The sequence below is a fragment of the Pseudochaenichthys georgianus genome, unplaced genomic scaffold, assembly GCF_902827115.2.
Source record: "Pseudochaenichthys georgianus unplaced genomic scaffold, fPseGeo1.2 scaffold_597_arrow_ctg1, whole genome shotgun sequence".
In the NCBI taxonomy this organism is placed as follows: Eukaryota; Metazoa; Chordata; class Actinopteri; order Perciformes; family Channichthyidae; genus Pseudochaenichthys; species Pseudochaenichthys georgianus.
The window spans coordinates 123,894-133,802 of NW_027263156.1; the positions used below are offsets into that span (position 1 = coordinate 123,894).

Below are 9,909 nucleotides of genomic sequence, written 5' to 3' on the forward strand. Positions count from 1 at the left end.
TTCAGTGTTGGTTCATTATTTGTCATTATTTCCCCCTTCGTGTTGGTCACCTTTGTTTGGATGCTACCTCGTACCTGTTGTTGGATTCTTGTTTTTGTTCAGCTTTTCTTTAATAAAGCTCGCCTTTTGTTTCATTTTGAAACCTGCTTCCTCCTCAATCTGCATTTGGGTCCTATTTTTCCCCAACCCTGACCGAACCAACCAACCAAGAATGGACCCAGCAGACAGTTTGTACGAGGTAAAGTACAATTTGACATGCTTGAGGAATGACTTTAGATATGCCTCCAGTAGTGAAGAGAGGCAGTCAGTTATTTCTGCGGCACGCCAGGAGGTAACCTCAAGGCCCTGGTTGAGGGAGTTGCTACCCGAGTGGGTGGAGGACTTTTTTGGCCGCTTTGAGGTCAAACCTGTTTCCCGGCCTGCTAGCCCCAGGCATGCTAGCCCCAGGCATGCTAGCCCCCTGCCTCCCAATTCCCAACCTGACACCATACGTCTCGGTGTGTTCCGTCTGGAGTCAACCCCTGCTTCTTCCCCATTTCCTGCTCCTGTCCAGGAGCCGTTCTCGGGGACTCGTCTGGCTTTTCGAGGTCCACAGAGCCTCCAAAAGGCTCCTAAGAGAAGGAGTCGCAAGTCCAGGCTAGCAGGCCGAGCCCCAGAAGCCATGCTTTGGGCTCCAGTACAGGCCCCACCAGCCATGGTTCCGGCTCCAGTACCGGCCACACACAGCCATGTTCCGGCTCCAGAACCGGCCCACACAGCCATGGTTCCGCCCCAGTTTCTGGCCACAGCAGCCATGGTTCCAGCCCCAGTTCTGGCCACAGCAGCCATGGTTCCGGACCCAGTTCTGGCACCAGCAGCCATGGTTCAGGCTCCAGAACTGGACTCAGCAGCCATGGATCCGTGCACCAGTACCAGCCCCAGCAGCAATGTTCCCGTGCTCCATTACCTGGCACACACAGCCAGGGTCCAGGGTTCCTGTTCCGTGCCCAACAGCCATGGTTCCGGCTCCAGAACTGGCCCCAGCACCAATGGTTCCGGCTCCAGTACCGGCACCAGCAGCAATGTTCCCGGCCCCAGCAGCCATGGTTCAGGCCCTGGTTCTGGCCCCAGCAGCCATAGTCCCTCCTCTAGTCCCCTCTCAAGTCCCTACTTCAGCCCCTTCTCTAGTCCCTCCTCTAGTCCCTCCTCTAGTCCCCTCTCAAGTCTCTACTCAATTCCCCTATTTAGAGACAATGGACGTCCACTCTCGGGAGAGAGCCCTCCAGCACGTGTAACTGAAATGGAGACTCAGGTTATTTCACACATCCAGGACAGAGACCGGGGAAATCACCTCTCTGTGGCCCCTCCAAGACCCCCAAAGGACGGACTACAGACCTCCAAAATGTGTCCCTGAAATGGGGACTCTGTTTATTTCACACTTCCAGGAGAGACGACAGGTAAATCCCCTCTCTTTGCCGGCTCGCAGAGCCCCGAAGGATGGACTAGAGACCTCCAGCATGTGTCCCTGAAATGGGGACTCAGGTTATTTCACACATCCAGGACAGATACCGACGAAATTACATCTCTGTGGCCCCTCCAAGACCCCCAAAGGACGGACTACAGACCTCCAGCATGTGTCCCTGAAATGGGGACTCAGGTTATTTCACACATGCAGGACAGAGACCGGGGAAATCACCTCTCGGTGGCCCCTCCAAGACCCCCAAAGGACGGACTACAGACCTCCAGCATGTGTCCCTGAAATGGGGACTCAGGTTATTTCACACATGCAGGACAGAGACTGGGGAAATCCCCTCTCGGTGGCCCCTCCAAGACCCCCAAAGGGCGGACTAATGACCGCCAGCATGTGTCCCTGACATGGACACCTCCATAACCTTGCACACCGTGAGTCCCCGGGCCCACGGACTTAAGCACTCCCCACAGACTAAACCCAGATGATCACACCCTACAGAACCTCATGCCCCTGGTAACCCTAAAAGGGGGGTGGATTTTGCGGTGCTTTACCGTCTGCCCATCGGCATAATCATGATATATCAGTGCTTATATCTGTTGTGTGAAACGTATTTACTTCATTACTGTAATTGAATTGTTGGCATGTTGCAGACTATAACTTTACAAAAATCCTGCACAATGTACTGTGGTAGACTTACTTTTATGCAACACAGACACTGACCAACCACTATATCTTTGTTGTTTATCTGAAGGACTGAGGAAAAAGAGGCGCAGGTGGAAGGCTAAGGATTTCCAATGAGGCACAGGAAGCAGCAGTTACAAACTGGGTTTTGGCAAACAATGCCATCACACTTAGAGAGATCCGATGCATAGTAACTAAGTGCTGAGATGCATGTTGCACAATGTTATTTTTGAATAAAATGTGATTTTTTTTCAACAACTCATTTGTGTTTCTTCATTTACTGTATTTCTGTAAACTCAAGCAATCGTTCTCTGCAGAAACCTCTCTGTACAGAGCATAGCCCATAAAAGATTAAAGTGCTTTAGATTATGCTCTGCAGTGTTGGGTGGTCAAACCATCCAGTATTAAGAATGAAGTGTGTTATATTTGGTGCAAAAGTTTGCATTTGGTAAGTGTTTATGTAGTTTTGAGTGCAGTTCTTCATTTAGCAGGAGAAATTAGGTGTTTTGCACTTTGGGTTTGTGGTTTTGTGAATTGTGTTTAGTATTCTGAGAAACTGAGCCATTAAAAAAAAAAAAAATTGTGTTCGCAATCGAGAAAAACTGTAATCTATTACAAATATTTCTTCAGATCCAACATTTAAAAGGTCTTGAACACCACAACACAAGCTGCTGTTCCAATAGAACCTTTCATCACATTGTGCTTGGAGATAAACTGAATCCAATGACAAAGTGAGAGGACCTAGGATTGAACCCTGTGGTACACCACGTGAAATCACAGACTCACAGAAAATTAGAGACACTTATTTTGAATTCATGGAGACTACATGTTTAATCTGTGATAACAGGCCAGATTAACTGATTGAGTTAAACATTTTAACCTGTTGATGTGAATCAAAGGCAGTACATGTGTAGTGAACAATTTGTCATACATTTCACATGATCAAGCAGGTAAACTACATTACTCTATCATCACAAACTATTGATGTAGGTAACAGAGAGAGCCTCCCTCTGGTGGATGTTGGGTAGTACTGTGTTGTCTTTGCTCCAGATGTTTTCGTACAGAGTGTTGGTGTATCCTGTCACTGTGGGCTGCAGAGCACAGTAGAACACAGCAGAGTCTGTCACTGCAGCAGAGGAGATGATCAAATTGATTCGGTTTGACTTCACTGTAATCTTCAGTCCAGGGATTGGGTTAGTTCCTACAGTGCCAGAAGCCGAGTGTGAGATGAGGAACTCTGGTGGTTCTCCAGGATATTGTCGATACCAGAAGTAATAATCAGCATTAGATCCAGCTTTGTAGGACAGAGTAACAGAGCTGCCTTCTGGACTGAACTCTTCTGTTTTGACTGGAGTCAGATCTGCACAGCTGACGCCTGAGGGAAAGATTAACTCTGTTATTTCATGTTATAAAAGTCCTTTTAGCAAAACCACACTCAGAAAGCATTGACACTGATGTTTAATCCAGAGTGTAACTAACCGGATAAGATTGCAAACAACATCAGAGAAAATGGTGAGTTCTGCAGGGACAGCATGTTGAATGAAGGTGATGATGATGGTCTGTGTTGAACTCTGGTGAATATGGAAGTTCCTCTCTCTTCTATAGTTCAGGAACATCTTAGCTCCTCCCTGAATCTCTCTGTCTCCTCTTAGATCTGTATTTCACTTCTCTCAGTTACACTTCCTCCTGGGTAACAGGTCCAAAGGCAGTCTATAAATAAAAAAAGTCAGAGGACCTAGTATTGAACCCTGTGGTACACCACAATTAATCACAGACCAACAGAGAAATTTATTTTATAAAGATAAGAAAAAAAGCAATCAAAACTGAAGTCCTTGATGTGTACCAGTTTATTGAGAGAGATGATTTAAAGTGTTTGATCAGTTAGTAATAAAAAACGTAGCAATAACAATGACTTGCGTTAATGTAAAGTCAGATTAGTGAGAGGTGTTTCATCTAGAGAGAAATCTGTTTAAAAGGATCTTAATCTAATATGAATGTTGCTTCATCACTCAATATTTAAAAGGTCTTGAACACCACAAAACAAGCTGCTGTTCCAATAGAACCTATGATCACATTGTGCTCAGAGATTAACTGAAACCAATGAGAAAGTGAGAGGACCTAGGATTGAACCCTGTGGTACACCACGTGCAATCACAGAAAAACTTATTTTAAGTTCATGGAGACTACTTACTTTTATTTCAACGTGTGATAAAAGGACAGATTCAAAGGTTGAGTTAAACATTTGAACCTGTGGATGTGAATCAAAAGCAGTCCATGTTTTTGTATACTAGTGAAATGTACATACAGTATCATTCAAATGATCAAGCAGGTAAATGGCATTACTGTATGATCACAAACTATTGATGTTTGTCAGAGAGAGGCTCCCTCTGGTGGATGTTGATCAGTATTGTGTTGTCTGTGCTCCAGAGGTTTTTGTACAGAGTGTTGGTGCTTCCTGTCACTGTGGGCCTCACAGCACAGTAGTACACAGCAGAGTCTGTCTCTTTAGCTGAGATGATCTCCAGATCAACTCGTTTCTCTGTTTTGTCAATGTGAGCAGAGAAATCAGATTCAGTGGGATGGATCCCTCCTGCCTCTGTGATGTAGAGCAGGAACTCTGGTCTGGATCTCTGGTATTGTCGGTACCACTGGATATTGTAGATAGCCCCCTCATATTTACATGTCAGGCTGATGTCTCTGCCCTCTGCAACATGTTCTTCACTTCTTTCTGGCTTTATGCTGTTCATGGAGCCCAGGGCTGCAAAATGAGAATTACTCACGTCAGTTAGTCTGCAGGAGAATTTAACATTAAGAGACTCATCTTTGATCAGTTTGAGATAAAACATGACCAAATGTCTTCATAGATCACAGCGGTTGCTGCCTTACACAATCAAACCTCCAGGTATGAAATCTCTGGCTAATACAGCGGGTTGAATGAGACTTTATCTCTGTCCCAACACTCACCTATGAAGAGAGAGAAGAGTAAACAGAGGTAAAGCAACATGTCTTTGGAGATGTTGAAGTCACACAGTCAGCAGATGAGTTCTCCTCCTGCAGAAGTGAAGCAGGAAACAGCCTCTCTGCTGCTCAGCCCTTCTCCTCAACATCAGATGATTGTGCTTTTAGTTCCTCAAACATCTCACAGCTCATCTCATTGGTTGATATAAACATCAGTGGGCGGGGCCAGAGAATCATTTTTACTGGTTTTAAGCCATCAAAGTACTTTTCTCATATTTAAAACATTTAGTTCTCTGTGTGTTTCACACTGACTCATACATTGAAATGTACAAAAACATAGCAATAACAATGACAGGGGTTAAGGTGAAGTCAGATTAGTGAGAGGTGTTTCGTCGAGAAATAAATCTGCTTAAAAATATCTTAAATCTAATGAGAATATTGATTCACTGGTGTCATTTAAAAGGTCTTGAACACCACAACACAAGCTGCTGTTCCAATATGATATGATCAGATTGTGCTCAGAGTTTAACTGAATCCAATGACAAAGTGAGAGGACCTAGGATTGAACCCTGTGGTACACCACGTGAAATCACTGACTGACAGAAAAATAGAGACACTTATTTTAATTGCTAACAAAGCACTTATATACTAACAAAGGACTGGCTTATCTAAAGTCAGTTCAGTAGCACTTGAAACGTTTTGGCTCTATGAAACCTGATGTACTTATATGATTCTGTTTTCTTCAAGTTTGTATCTTCTTGGAAGTCGAGTGGATGTCGAGGAAGATGGCTGCTTAAATTCGTGGCTCCGGCGCCATCACCATTTATTTTGCTTAAATATCCCACTATCAGTGATACTTTTTATCTCAATCACGAGTTATTAGTCCCAATAGTCATCTGTTACATTTAAACATGCCGAATACCAAAAAATCTCCAAAAACCGTAGTTAATGCAACTCAACAACACCTGGTTCTCCAGGCTAATGCTAGCCCGAAGCCTGCGAATATCTCACCGGACATGTCGGTGTTGAACTCAGCTGCTACTGAGCCTACCAACACCGCGATTTTCGAGCTTCTTCAAAATCTATCTGAGGACCAAACAAAGCACTTTACTGACCTTCGGTGAAGCGTGAAGTTTCAGTTACGCTGTCTGCCTGGATGGAACCTCCGACCCGCGGGGCGTATACGTAGACCATAGATTTTGGACTGCCTTTTTCTTTCTACATTTATTTGTTTCATTCTTTTATTATGCACTGACCATATATGTAGACTGGCAAGTCTTTCTCTTGTATTCCTAGCCAAGCATAATTTGTCCTGTGTGAATGTGTGGGCTGCGTGTGTGGTTGTCGTGCTGGCGGGGATTGTGGGTGTCTATTATGTATGGAAAGCCCAAAGAGCCATAATTGTGCATCCGTGCTCGCGGGTGTATGGTTGGCGTGGTGGCCGCGCATGGCCTGTGTTTGTGCCTATATACGCGGGATGGAGTTAAGAGTGTACGGACGCTGATGTAAATAGGCTTGGTGGGAGAGTGCTGGTGCGAGTGTATGCATGTGGGTGTTGGGCAGGCTGTATGGCTGGGCGTATCTCGACATTCCATGTCAAAGTGGTACAAACTATTATCTCATTGTATCTCTTGTTTCGTTTATTTCACATGCTCTTACGTTACTTGCCCACATTTTAATTTTTCTCTTGATTATTTGATGTTATTGTAACCCACTCAAATAATGCAGTGAGTTTTTCACCTTGTAATAAACAGCAGCTCCCACTCGGGGCAGCAGAGTCTGCATATGAGGGAGGAGAGGAAGAGCAGGCCAGGTGTGGGTGTTAATGAAGCTCAATGTGTGTGTGTGTGTGTGTGTGTGTGTGTGTGTGTGTGTGTGTGTGTGTGTGTGTGTGTGTGTGTGTGTGTGTGTGTGTGTGTGTGTGTGTGTGTGTGTGTGTGGTGTGTGTGTGTGTGTGTGTGTGTGTGTGTGTGTGTGTGTGTGTGTGTGTGTGTGTGTGTGTGTGTGTGTGTGTGTGTGTGTGTGTGTGTGTGTGTGTGTGTGTGTGTGTGTGTGTGTGTGTGTGTGTGTGTGTGTGTGTGTTTTTGGAGCTGCAGTTTTTGTCTTTCCTCACCAGAGAAAGGATTCTAAAGGATTCCACTCTCCAGAAAAAGGACTGAAGGTCATTGGATTACCAGACAGAGAAACTACAGACTACCCGGGTTCGATCATTGTTGTTTTGTCCATGATAGCAGACTGGGTTTCACTGGGGTGGGTGAGGGGTTTGTGAAAGCGTTGTATGAATGTTTAATAAAATGCCGGCTATATTAATTTAATATTGTTTTTTCTATTTATATTATCTTCTACTCCTCATTGAAAGCAACCTAGTAGATAGAAGTGTTTCATTATTATGGATCTTTTGCATGTGTGCTGATGACTCACTACGCTGACGCGTTGCTCAGCAGCTCGTTACATCATTGTCTAGCAATGAACAGATATCACCTGATCTAATGGTTGGTGATGGTGCTGCCCCTCTTAGGCAGTTAGAGTTCCAAGATTTGAGTTCTTTGTCCAGTTAAGGACTTATCAGGAATGTTGAGGAGGGACATATCTCCTCACCTTTCTTGGGTTGTATTTGAGTTTGTTTATGTTTTATGTTTTTCTTTTTTGGGGAAGGTTTATTTTGGGATCCAGATCACCATATCCTGCTTGTTGAGGTGACTATACTTTATATTGTATTCTTACACTACTCTACTTATGACTAATCTCAATTTGATTTCCATTAATGCCAGGGGACTCAATATCCCACATAAAAGGACCACTATTTTAGGATGTTTGCATTAGAGAAATATTGACTTTGCCATGAGACAGGAATCACATTTACTCCGCAAGGATGCGGCCCGCTTTGCAAATAGGCTCCATCACCCTATTGTCTTTTTCGTCTGCTCCTACGAAGACCAAGGGTGTGATGATAGTTTGTAGGCGCAAGCTGAAATTTGATCTGATCGGCTCTTGGGCGGACAAAGAGGGGAGACTGGCCATTGCCAAGATTCGTCTGGACGGGCAGAATATAGCATTGATTTCTGCTCCCAACACTTTTGAGGCTGGCTTTTACGACCAATTAACCAGAACAGGATCTCACAGGCTTTCGTCTGGTTATGGGCGCAGGTTTAAATGCAGCATGGGATAGCAACATGGATAGAACGGGTGGGGCAGAGAGTAGAGACCAACGTCTCGCTTCTGATGCGTTACGCCGGTGGGCGGCCCAAACAAATATGATAGACATCTGGCGTGTGACGAATCCCTCCATAAAAGATTACTCTTTTTTTCTCAGGTAGACATAAATCCTTTTCTAGGATAGATTTTCTCTTTGCGTCCAAAGATCTATTTCATAATGTTCGGAAGGCTTTCTATATACCAGTTACATGGACTGATCACAAACCCATCTACGGTTCTGTCACACTTAGGGCTGTCCCCACTAGAGCTCCCAGATGGCGTTTTAACTCCTCACTGCTACGTGACGAAACATACAAGTCTCAGTTTGAGACTAACCTCCGCGAGTTTTGGGGTTCAACAAGGGGTCAGTGTCTGACCCGAGACTTTTGTGGGAGGCAACAAAGGGCTTTATTAGAAGCAACACCACTCTGTACGCATCCACCCGAAACAAATTGGAAGCATTAGAACTAAAGTATGCTGCTCTCGATGCTAACTTCCAACACCATCACAGCGCTTCTGTTGCTCTCCAAAAAGACCTGATCAAAAAAGAAATGAATTCTCTCTCAGACGCCGTTCAGAATTTCTTGTGCACAGAACCAGACAGACGTACTACTTCCACTCCGCCAGACCTAGCCACCTGCTGGCCTCGAGGCTTCGGACCAATGAACATGTTGCTAATATTTTCAGTGTTAAATCTATAGATGGCACTGTTCTAACCGATCCCAAGAGCGTGAACACCAGCTTTGTTTCTTTCTACAAGGATCTGTACAGTTCGGAGAGTGGCTTTGTCCAGTCTGAATGCGATGATTTTTTTAATAATATCCAAATGGAATCTCTTTCTGTCAGCGACTCTGAAAATCTGAATGCCCCCATCACACACCACGAAATTGAGAAAGCAGTAATGGCCATGCGTAAGGGCAGGTCGCCAGGCCCAGATGGTATTCCACCCGAATTCTATCTCACCTTTTGGCCCTTGCTCGGCCCCTTGCTTGTAGAGATGATATTATTTTCTATTAAGGAGGGTTCATTTTTGAGAGACGTCAACACTGCCCTGTTATCCTTGCTTCTTAAAAAAGGCAAGGATCCGACAGAGTGTGCTAGTTACTGGCCCCTCTCACTCTTAAACACTGACGTAAAGATCTATGCCAAAGTGCTGGCTAGGCGCCTTCAGTCTCACATGACGAATCTAGTACATAGCGATCAGACAGGCTTCATCAAATCCAGGCTTGCCGCTGACAATGAAAGGAGGCTATTACACATCATAGATGGGGCCCAACATCTACCTTCCCCAGCTGCAGTTCTCTCACTTGATGCGATGAAGGCCTTTGACCGCCGAGAATGGCCCTTTTTGTGCTCGGTACTCGGGGCAATGGGCTTTGGCGCCCCTTTTATTAACATGGTCAAGGTGCGATAAAAAAAACCAACAGCTATAGTGCTTATAGGCAAGGTATGCTCCCCATCTTTTGCTATCTCGAGAGGATCAAGGCTGTCCGCTAAGCCCCTTGCTATTTGCGCTGTCACTTGAGCCGCTGGCACAGACCATTCGTCAGTCACCCACGTTATGCCCAATCTCTATTAATGGTACGCATCATCATCTTTCGTTATATGCTGATGATGTGCTATTG

General features: G+C 44.9%; 1 long non-coding RNA gene across 1 annotated transcript; it reads left to right on the forward strand.

Moving 5' to 3' along the window:
* The first annotated feature begins 23 nt into the window (after positions 1–23).
* On the forward strand, positions 24–2,389 carry LOC117443373 (uncharacterized). The gene is made up of 2 exons (XR_004551668.2): positions 24–238; positions 2,202–2,389. It is a non-coding gene; the product is annotated as an uncharacterized lncRNA (long non-coding RNA).
* Positions 2,390–9,909: the final 7,520 nt, after the last annotated feature.